The sequence below is a fragment of the Rhodamnia argentea genome, chromosome 6 (genome assembly GCF_020921035.1).
Source record: "Rhodamnia argentea isolate NSW1041297 chromosome 6, ASM2092103v1, whole genome shotgun sequence".
In the NCBI taxonomy this organism is placed as follows: Eukaryota; Viridiplantae; Streptophyta; class Magnoliopsida; order Myrtales; family Myrtaceae; genus Rhodamnia; species Rhodamnia argentea.
In genome coordinates this window covers 282501-292500 of record NC_063155.1, presented here as the reverse complement: position 1 = coordinate 292500, position 10000 = coordinate 282501, and the positions used below count along the sequence as shown (strand labels likewise).

The following is a 10000-nucleotide window of genomic DNA, read 5'->3' as shown; positions in this document are numbered from 1 at the left end:
TCCACCCCGAAGGCAGCCCCTAACCCTCTCCCTTCCACGTAACCTGGTCTTCAACTTTTTACTCTCGCTCCACAACCCTCTAGCATGGTCTGCTGCGCTGGCCCTTCTCACTCAACTTGACCACCCGGCCACTTGCCAATTCATTCAGCGGCTGTTGCTATTTTCGGACACCCGCACTTTGGCGGAAACAAACAAGGCGAGTTTGGCGACTCAGCAGCTATCCCGGACACTGCTGTGAATTCTCAACGGTGTGAACCTATCGCACCACAGCAAACCACCCCACCCACGAAGGCTTTAAACACCGAGCAGAATCTGTCTCTACCGGGATCTTCTCAATCCACTTCTGGCTACTCCTCTTCCTCGGACAAGGATGACATTTCGGACAACAATCCGCAAAGTGATGTCGAGGAGAACTTTCCGTTGCTGTCCCCACCACACACGAGATCAAGAACAATGGTCTTTGCCCTTCCTAAAACCGATGGACCTCTTAATATGGCTGAAACAGCAGATGAGGTTTTTCATCCGCAGGCCCAAGAGGTGGACGCCATCCCTACTTCTTCAAAGGCCAACAGCCGTAAACCGAAGAAGAAGCTCAACAAAAAGAAATGGTAACCCCCCTCTCCATCCTTTGTAAATATGTTTTTAGGTACTTGGAACATTAGGGGCCTCGTTGACCCTCTTCGTCAAGCTGAAATTCGATCTCCGGTTCGAAATCATCATCTCTCATGCATTGGCATTTTGGAGACTAAAATCAAAGTCTCCAACTTTTCTACTGTCTCTCGGGGATTACTACCGGGTTGGAACCGGGTGGCTAACTATGATTACTCCCCTCTTGGTCGAATATGGATTGGATGGGACCCCCAAGTGATTGAATTACTGGTACTTTTCACCTCTGACCAACTAATCCATGTACGGCTTCTCTTGACCGAATTCAACCATTCTTGCCTCCCGTCTATTGCCTATGGGGGTCACACCTTTATCACTCGACGATCCTTGTGGTCCGACTTACTTCGCCTTAGTGATTGTACACAGCCTTGGATAGTTGCCGGTGATTTCAATGCAATCAAGGATCACACCGATAGAATGGGGGATCTAATAGATGGATACCAGACTTTTGATGAGTTTGGAGATTGCATTTCTAATGCGGGTTTGGAGGACCTTAGGTACGTGGGCCACAGATTCACTTGGACTACATCCTCCGGTGTGCTTCGTAAACAACGGAAAATCGATCGTGTTCTTATTAATGAGCATTGGAGTCGTATCTTCTCTTTCTCGGAAGCTACTTTTTTGGCGCCCGGTATCTCCGACCACACGCCTATGGTGGTCAAAATTTTTCCAACCCCTAGATCTAAGAAGCCATTCAAATTCTTTAACCTTTGGATGTCCCACCCTTCTTTTAAGGACATAGTGTCGCATACTTGGGCTACTCCATTGATTGGCACGCCTATGTTTGTTGTTTGCGCTAAACTCAAACTACTCAAATACCACCTCAAACAACTTAATAGGAGCTCTTTCTCGGATATTTCGAACGTATCGCCCAAGCCGGGGCTGATCTTTCCTTGATTCAAGAGCGAGTTAGAACGGGATCCCACTAATCAAGCGCTGGTAGACCGTGAACTTCAACATCTTCGGGTTTTTGCCACTCTGCGATTACAAGAGGAATCCTTCTTCAAACAGAAATCAAGAATCAAATGGCTTCGAGAAGGCGATTTGAACACCTCATACTTCCACCACTTCGTCAATAAAAGGAGGTTACATAATCGTATTCTATCGGTAGTTGGTTTGGACGGAACAACTTTGACCGAGCCAAGTCAAGTAAAATCTCATATAGTCGAGTACTACCAAATGCTCCTCAATACAAATGCGGATACTATTCAGCCGGACATCTCCGACATTCGCGGCTATCTCTCTCACACCCTAGCCATTGATCAAATAGAACTCTTATCCGGACCTGTTACCGAGGAAGAAGTTCGAACCACCTTTTTCTCCCTCGCAAAAGGCAAGGCTCCCGGGCCCGATGGATTCAATGTGGAATTCTTTACTTCTTCTTGGGATATCATTGGTCCCTCCATCACCTTTGCCATTTTGGATTTCTTTAGGACTGGAAGACTACTTAAGGAAATCAATGCAACCATTCTCTCACTTGTCCCTAAGTCTCCAAATGCATTGGCAATGAACGATTTCCGGCCCATAGCCTGTTGTAATACAATCTACAAATGTATTACCAAATTGTTGGCTAATAGAGTGGCGGCCCTCCTACTCGCGCCGATATCACCATCTCAAACGGCTTTTGTTAAAGGTAGGAGGATCACAGACAATATCTTGATTGCTCAGGAACTTTTTGCGGATTTTCACCATCCTCAATATAGCTCTAGGTGCGCTATTAAGGTGGACTTCCGCAAAGCCTATGATACTGTTAGCTGGGAATTCCTCCAACGTGTCCTCCAAGCGTTTGGTTTCCCGGATTTCTTTATTGGCTGGATTATGGAATGTGTTTCGACGCCCAAATTCTCAATCGCCATCAATGGGGAACTTCATGGATTCTTCTCTAGTAGAAGAGGTATTAGACAAGGCGATCCTCTCTCGCCCTATCTTTTCACCTTGGTCATGGAAGTACTATCCGGGATTCTTCATGCCAAGTCCTCTATCCCCGGTTTTAAGCCCTATTGGAGATGCAAGCACCCCAGGCTCTCCCACCTATTTTTTACGGATGATGTACTTTTATTTGTCGAGGGACACCTACCATCGGTTGGATTATTACAGGATGGTCTCGAGTTATTTTCTTCATGGTCGGGCCTCAACCCGAATCCCAAGAAGAGTGCTTTTTATATTTCAGGTGGCTCGTTGAACTTGCACTCACAAATCCAAGATCTCTTGAACTTCCAACAAGGACAGCTACCGTTTCGCTACTTGGGAGTCCCCATTATCTCATCTAGACTCTCAAAGACTGATTGTAATGTTCTTGTCAATGCTATCACCGCCGTAGCACGATCTTGGGCTCAACGTTACCTATCCTATGCCGGGCGACTACAACTCTTAAAATCAGTTTTACACTCTATCCATACCTATTGGGCTGGTGTCTTCACCCTCCCCAAATCGGTTTTGAGTAGAATTGAAGTAATTCTTCGACAGCTTTTATGGAAAGGCCCCGATCTTGGAGTTGGTGGGGCTAAAGTCTCCTGGGCCAATATTTGTCTCCCCAAAAGTGAAGGTGGGGTGGGGATACGCAGGCTTTTGGATTGCAACAGAGCCTTGATGTTAAAACACATATGGCTTCTCTTCACCGACAAGGAATCGCTTTGGTGTCGGTGGATTCACTCCAACTTCTTACAAAAGTCAAACTTTTGGATTGCTACAAAACCCACCATATGCTCATGGTCGTGGAAAAAAATTATTGACCTTCGTCGAGACTTCTTCTCACTTTTTAAGTGGAAGCTTGGGAATGGCCAGTCAACATCTTTTTGGTTCGATAACCGGCACGACAAAAGTCCTCTACACACATTCTTCACGCCCGGAGACATCTATCGAGCTGGGATCCCGCGTCTTATCACCGTTCGAGACTTCTTTCTCTCGGCCTTTCCTCCATCCTCTGTCCTTGCTCACATTCGGCCATGGCTTGATCCGGTACCTCCCCTTCTCCGGAATAGAGAAGACTCATTCACTTGGACTGCACACTCGGCTGGTGCATTCTCTGTGGCTTCGGCTTGGGATCACATTAGGCCGAAAGGCCATGTTGTTCAATGGCATACATTTGTTTGGGACAAAGCTATTGCACCGCGAGATTCATTCATCATGTGGCTAGCTTCCCATAACCGTTTGCCAACTCAAATATTGCTTCTTCAATACCGACGTATCGAGGACGGTACTTGTGCATTCCGTCGTAGTACTCCGGACTCAGTAGATCATCTTTTTTTTGGCTGCCCTATCACCGGTGAATTAGCTGCTACGTGGGCCTCCAACTGTCTTTTGAAATGGAGACCTAGACCTTGGAAAAGATTCATTAGATGGGCAAAGATACATTTGGGGGGGCCTTCCTTTGCACACAAGATTGCCAGATTTGCTCTCGGTGCCTTGTGTCATATTATATGGACCACAAGGAATGATGTGCTCTTCCGTAGCAAACAGCTTTTTTGTTCCGGCAATGCTCTTCCATCTCACCAAACTAATTAAGGACAAAGCCGTTCGCTTGGGCCCTATTCGGGACCATCCTCGTAATAGACGCATCCAAATGAAGTGGGGGCTATCTAGTACTATCTTTCATAACCAATCCGTGTAGATTACACTCTTTGGTCTTCCGCTTAGTGCACCACCTTTATCTACCTCTTTCGAATGCTGTTTTTAAACGCCATTGTCTCTCCGGAAGTTACTCGGCTACTCTTCGTTGCCTCATTCACCATGCAGCTCCCTCCGTGATATTGCTTTTGTGATGTGTTACCGGTGACGTCCGACTTGGCTATAATGCTTGCTCTGTCATATAGCTGTATACGTTGTTCCTTTACTGCACTGTCGCTTATATCGGGCCACCGGTTCCCTTTTGCTGAGTTGGTTTATTTTCTCTTATCACTTCGCTACCGATCTTGTCTCTTAGCTTCTTGCATAAAGCCAGATCTCCCCACGAGGATTCTCTTCCCGATTCCCCGCACTGGAAATTTTCCTCGCCTCTGGATGCTAACCCCGCTCGTTGCTCTCCTCAATATGATTCAGCCTAGCGGAACCACCTTCTCTACTTGGATTCAATCTAATGCACCACCTGTTCCATAACCCTCACTGTTTGCTACTGTTTGAGGTTGCTTCTCCCCTCGGAACCACCCCCGGTATCCATGCTTTGTCTGATGATCCGGTGTGTCGTTGCTCCCTCGCCCATTGGTCCTCCCATGCCCACCCTTCGTGGATCCCCTTCCCTTTGCCTTTGCTATTGGCGATTAAGACTTTCCTACTTGGTTGCTATGGGACTTTGTTCTCCTTCACCGAACACACTTGCTCCCCCTTCCCCCCTCCTATTTGTTTTGTACATTGCGGATGGTTCGCCATTGTTTTTATATCACTTTCTGCTTCATGTTGAGCTGTAACTTTTTTGGAAAAAAGAAAAAAGGGACAAGAAAAAGAAAAAAAAAAAAATCCATCCAGGAAAAAGAAAAAAAAAAAAAGGAAAAAAAGAGAGGCCAAACAAAATCTTTGTTTCTGTCTCTCTCTCCCTCCTATTTTACTTTCAGCGTTCTCCTTGGATGCACTTTCAAAGCCCAACCGCACAACTCTGCGGGAGCTTGTCGCCGAACCCACGTTATTCCTCCAGCCTTCATTGGACCCTCGTCATGGTGCTGCACTTCTCAACATAACCAATTGTGGTGGCTCCTCGATTGGACTATCACCCTATTGGTTTCTACTTTCGCTTTGCAAGTAATCTTGATGGTGCTTTCGAACACGGGATTCCCTACCCGAACTTGTGCTGTGACTCAGTTCGGGCTCTTCGGTTCTCGCTTGACTAATGTCACGTGTGGCTGCTGGTTTTTGACGCCTGGCCGCATCTTGTTGTACAGCTCACTTGGTTACGGGCAACCCCGGCTCTGCTACTCTCCTTGGTTGGTCTCTTTTCTAATCCTCCACTTCTCTTCCTTTGCTCTTGTTTCTTTCTCCCCTTCCGCCTCTCCGGTTTTTCTTCCTTCTCCCTACCTGTTTCTTTGACCCCGTGTTGGTCCCTGTGTTCCTTCTCTGTCACCTACTCCTTCTCCTATTCTTTTGTTTTGCTTCCTTGTCCTTCCCCGCTGCTGCCCCTTCTTCTTGGCCTTCTGTCTCTTTTCCTTTTTTCGGCCCCCGGGTCTTTTACTTCTTTAACCTGTCGGCTGTTGTAGTTGTGCTGCTACTGGCCTCCTCCTCGATCACCTTTTGGTCTCCTCTTTCTGCGTTCTACCCCGGGTCTCGGTGGCTTTCTTTCTTTTCTCTCGCTGGTTGTCTCGGCGTTGTTCCTCTCATGTGGGACTTACGGGCTGTCGGTCCGGTCTTGTGTTGGCCCCTCTCTAGGCTTGGCTTCCGTTGCCTCCACCTTTCCTTGTTTACACGGTCTTGTGCTTTCGCTTTGTCGCTTCGTGCCACTTCACCTTCAATCCTCTGTTGTCAAATACCATGCTTTGCTCGCTCCGTTCGTTCGGTGTTTGGCCGGTTGGTACTCCTCTACCCTCTCGTCTTCCGCTTCAACCCCGATGCAAGCGACTCCTTTTGTTTTGAGTTACCCCACCACTTCGTTCTTCCTGTTTTGCATCTGTGTACTCGCTACGCTTCCTTTATTGCGAGTTGCCTTCTAGTTCCTGGCTTTTCAACCTTCGTTGTTGTCTGTTTACCCCGGTTCCACTTGTTGTTGTTGCCCCCCTTTTTTTATTGTACCTCCACAACTGCTTTGGCATTTCCGGGAAAAAGAGAGGTAAAAGCGAGTTGGAAAAAGTAACAAAATTCAAAAGTCGGGAAAAGAAAGAGAGATATAGGAAAGCAAGAAAAAAAAAAAAAAAAAGATAGAAAAAGACATTGAGAAAAGAAAAAAGAGAAAAAACTAAGTAAGGAAAGTCCACTTTCTTCCGGGGGACACGTCTTGCCTGTTGCATGCTCCCCCCTTTTTCGTTCCTTGTATGTTTACCATTTTATGTTTATATACTTTGTTAGGCTTCCCCGTTGGCGTCTACTTTCCGGGTTTGTTGTTGCGTTATTGCTGCAAACTTTGTGGCGCGAGATCCCCCCATGCCACAGCCTCTTTTGGAGTTTTCACTGCCCATGCTCCCCGGCCTCTGATCTACTATGGCCATTTGGGAGGTTCTTCCATCTACATTTACCTTCAACGCCGCTGCTGGCCCTTATACTTTGGTCTCCGATGCAATCTTCTTCTCCCCCCCCTACGTGGATGTTGAAGCCACCTACCACTGCAGCTCCCTCTATTTTGGATGGTTCTCGGATCTGTTTTGCTTGGGGCTTCTTAGATGCTCTTACTGGTTCTCACTCCCGAAGACAACTACAACACCCCATATTGCTGGTGCTGTCCTTATTGCCGTGCTGCAAGGACTGCTCCCACGACTTGGATCCGTCATCTCCCTGCAGAGTCCGGTCCTCTTTCCCGTTCTGTCCATGTTGGTCGCTGTTGTATTTTTTTTTCACAAATTCTGTTTTAGTTTTGTTGCTGGTTGGTATGTATATATGCTGCCGGTCTTTACCCCGGTCTTCGGCTTTGTTGGGTTTGTTTGCTCCCCTCCCTTAGTTGTTGTTTTCATGTAATCTTCCTTTTGTGCGGCACCTCTGCTCTCACGTGTTGCAGCTATCTGTGGAGTCCTTCTCGGTCTCCCCTGTTGCTGCGGCCTCCCTCTCCCCAACAGCCCAATGCTTGCACTCCTACCCACCTTCATGGTGCCCCGAAGTGTATCCAAGAGCTGCTGCTCTCTTCACTTCTTGGGTCTCCATGCGTCTCCCTCAACTTACTTTTTGCGTGGATCTTGAAGTTGGCCTTTATCCTAGATGCGCCTTCTTCCCTTGCACCGAGGCGGTCATTTCATTCAAGCCAAGCAGCTCCCGTCCTTGCTGTTGCTTTATGGTCGTCGTGGGTTATCCATGGAGGTTCCCTTCTCCACCAACTCAACGGTCTCCCACCACCGTCCAGCTCCCTTTGTTAGTGTTGCTTGGGTTTGTTGCTAGTTTTTTTAGGCCGATTGTTTGGCCATTCCCGTTCCCGTTGGGCTCTTTTGCCCTTTTGTGTTTTCTACTCCTTCTCGGTGTATTTTGCGGGCGGATCACCTTTGAACTCCCTAGGTCACATTTCGTGACATTTAGAGTTCAAGGTTTTTGTGTCCGTTTCTTTTGTACCTAGCTTTTGAAAGATCAATACATACTTACCTTACCAAAAAAAAAAAAAAAAAAAAAAAAAAAAACAAGCTGAAAGCATTTGCCAAGGATGTTTTCATTAATCAAGAACGAAAGTTGGGGGCTCGAAGACGATCAGATACCGTCCTAGTCTCAACCATAAACGATGCCGACTAGGGATCGGCGGATGTTGCTTTTAGGACTCCGCCGGCACCTTATGAGAAATCAAAGTTTTTGGGTTCCGGGGGGAGTATGGTCGCAAGGCTGAAACTTAAAGGAATTGACGGAAGGGCACCACGGGAGTGGAGCCCAGCGGCTTAATTTGACTCAACACGGGGAAACTTACCGGGTCCGGACATAGTAAGGATTGACGGATCGAGAGCTCTTTCTTGATTCTATGGGTGGTGGTGCATGGCCGTTCTTAGTTGGTGGAGCGATTTGTCCCGGTTAATTCCGATAACGAACGAGACCTCGGCCTGCTAACTAGCTATGTGGATGTACATCTCCACGGCCAGCTTCTTAGAGGGACTATGGCCGCTTAGGCCAAGGAAGTTTGAGGCAATAACAGTCCGTGATGCCCTTAGATGTTACGGGCCGCACGCGCGCTACACCGATGTATTCAACGAGTCTATAGCCTTGGCCGACGGGCCCGGGTAATCTTTGAAATTTCATCGTGATGGGGATAGATCATTGCAATTGTTGGTCTTCAACGAGGAATTCCTAGTAAGCGCGAGTCATCGGCTCGCGTTGACTACGTCCCCGCCCTTTGTACACACCGCCCGTCGCTCCTACCGATTGAATGGTCCGGTGAAGTGTTCGGATCGCGGCGACGTGGGCGGTTCGCCGCCGATGACGTCGCGAGAAGTCCACCGAACCTTATCATTTAGAGGAAGGAGAAGTCGTCACAAGGTTTCCGTAGGTGAACCCGCGGAAGGATCATTGTCGAATCCCGCCTAGCGTAATGACCGGAGAACTCGTAAAAAACTCAATAGGGGCGGTGGGTCTTTTCCCACCGTCCCTCGACGCTGGGATCGCACGGGCGCCTTGAGCGCTCGGGCCTTCTCGCCGGCACAACGAACCCCGGCGCGGAATGCGCCAAGGAACTTGAACAAGAGAGCGATGCTCCCATCACCCCGAGACATGGTGCGTGCTTGGGATGCCATGCAATCTCCTATTATTCATAACGACTCTCGGCAACGGATATCTCGGCTCTCGCATCGATGAAGAACGTAGCGAATCGCGATACTTGGTGTGAATTGCGGAATCCCGTGAACCATCGAGTCTTTGAACGCAAGTTGCGCCCGAAGCCATTCGGTCGAGGGCACGTTTGCCTGGGTGTCACACACGGCGTTGCCCCTAATCCCTCGCCTTTAATTGGGCGGGCGGGACTCGGGTGCGTATGTTGGCCTCCCGCGACGATTTCGTCCCGGTTGGCCCAAAATCGAGCGCTGGAGCGATTAGCACCACGACATTCGGTGGTTGATGAGACCCCAATGATCAATGTCATGCGTGTCGCCCGTGCAAGCGCTCCGTGAATCTACTCTTTACCAACGCGACCCCGTGTCAAGCGGGGCTACCCGCCGAGTTTAAGCATATCAATAAGCGGAGGAAAAGAAACTAACAAGGATTCCCTAGTAACGGCGAGCGAACCGGGAAGAGCCCAAAGCATGAGAATCGAGCGCCCTCGGCGTTCGAATTGTAGTCCGGAGAAGCGTCCTCGGCGACGGACCGGGCCCAAGTTCCCCGGAAGGGGGCGCGAGAGAGGGTGAGAGCCCCGTCGTGTCCGGACCACTGTCGCACCACGAGGCACTTGTCGGCGAGTCGGGTTGTTTGGGAATGCAGCCCTAATCGGGCGGTAAATTCCGTCCAAGGCTAAATATGGGCGAGAGACCGATAGCAAACAAGTACCGCGAGGGAAAGATGAAAAGGACTTTGAAAAGAGAGTCAAAGAGTGCTTGAAATTGTCGGGAGGGAAGCGGATGGGGGCCGGCGATGTGCCTCGGTCGGATGTGGAACGGCGATGAGCCGGTGCGCCGATCGACTCGAGGCATGGACCGATGCGGATTGCGGTGGCGGCCCAAGCCCGGGCCTTTGATACGTCCGTGGAAACGTCGCCACTGCGATTGTGGAATTCAGCACGCGCCTCGGGCGTGCCTCGGCATCTGCG

At 49.0% G+C, this 10000-nt stretch overlaps 2 non-coding genes across 2 annotated transcripts in view; both read left to right on the top strand.

The window, feature by feature from the left end:
* The first annotated feature begins 9018 nt into the window (after nt 1-9018).
* On the top strand, nt 9019-9174 carry LOC125315704. The gene has a single exon (XR_007198992.1). It is a non-coding gene; the product is annotated as a 5.8S ribosomal RNA (ribosomal RNA).
* A 212-nt stretch (nt 9175-9386) lies between these two features.
* The window catches only part of LOC125315735, a 3389-nt gene continuing 2775 nt past the window's right edge, over nt 9387-10000 (top strand). Inside the window, exon 1 of the ribosomal RNA XR_007199023.1 lies at nt 9387-10000. This exon is cut by the window's right edge and continues 2775 nt beyond it. This is a non-coding gene — a ribosomal RNA (28S ribosomal RNA).